This window comes from Frankliniella occidentalis, unplaced genomic scaffold (assembly GCF_000697945.3).
Source record: "Frankliniella occidentalis isolate FOCC.00 unplaced genomic scaffold, Focc_3.1 Scaffold38, whole genome shotgun sequence".
NCBI classification, from domain to species: Eukaryota; Metazoa; Arthropoda; class Insecta; order Thysanoptera; family Thripidae; genus Frankliniella; species Frankliniella occidentalis.
This window is the reverse complement of record NW_026267168.1, coordinates 4,361-5,470: the sequence shown is the minus strand read 5'-3', so window position 1 is coordinate 5,470 and position 1,110 is coordinate 4,361. Positions and strand designations below refer to the sequence as shown.

General features: G+C 57.1%; 1 protein-coding gene across 1 annotated transcript in view; it reads left to right on the top strand.

The window, feature by feature from the left end:
* The window catches only part of LOC127749197 (uncharacterized), a gene marked incomplete at its 3' end in the record, with an annotated part of 32,674 nt that overhangs the window by 29,261 nt on the left and 2,303 nt on the right, over window positions 1–1,110 (top strand). The gene's annotated exons all lie outside the window — the stretch shown is intronic.

Below are 1,110 nucleotides of genomic sequence, written 5' to 3'. Positions count from 1 at the left end.
TTCAATTCAATTGAGGAACATGTCCACCAAATATCAGCCAAATCGGACGAGGTCGTAGGCACGAGCTGTCCTTCTTAAATAAATCCACTCACAGCTGAACTGGGACCTGCGCCAGCAGCAGCACAGCGCCGCAAACCCCGCCCCCGGGGCCTGCGCAGCCTGCGCAGCCTGCGCAGCCAGCACCTCGAGGGGCGTTAGCATAGCGAGTCTGCCCGCGGCCGATACGCCACCACTTCTGTCAAGGGGAAGCAGAAGAAGAGGGGAATGAATCGCAACAGGCCAGCCTCGTTTTTCGCGCAAGTTTTGATAATCCTGCTCCTTTTTTATGGAGGGGGGGGGGGTTCATGTGATGCTGCGCTCGTGGCTTGTTGCCGAGCCACACTTCACAAGAACATCAAGCGTACATCGAATTTTCCGCTTCATCTTTATTTTTCTATCTTTTCTTCACTAATTCTGCACTAATTTTCCTAAAAAGTGAAGTACTCTTTGCTTGTTTAGTAGCAAAACTGCACCATGTACACGCCGCGCGGCGTCCATCAATAAATCACTGGTGAAAAGGGCGTAAGTCGTCGGACTTCCCTCCCATTGGACTTACGCCCTTTTCACTTTTTACCAGTTGAAATATCCGCCGCATGTCAGGCGTTGTGTGTGCTGCGCTCGTGGGGTGTACGACGGCGCGCAGCTCACACAGCCATAGGCTGCCCTTGGAGCACACCACCGGGCCGCGGACAGGCCAGGCGAGGCGAGGCGCTGCATGTCTGCCTTATCCTCATGGCTGGCTCATGGCTGGGCCCGGCCCGGGCGACAAGCGCGCTGATACCAGGTGCTGGTGGAACGCCTCGACTCCGCGCTGGGCACGCCTCTCTGGCTGGATCCATCACGTATCCAAACACGTATCGGCGGCCAGCCCCGGACATGGAACCTGTTGGGGGTTTCAGCCGCCACGACGACGACGGACGACGGGCGATACGGACTCGAAGGCAGAGGAAACCGTGAGACGCACACATACGCACACGGCCGGACGTGTGTCCTAACGCCATCCATGACGCTTTTATACCGGGTGTTGCATAAAAGACACAGGTGCGGGCGGGTTTGCCTACCCAAGGGGCT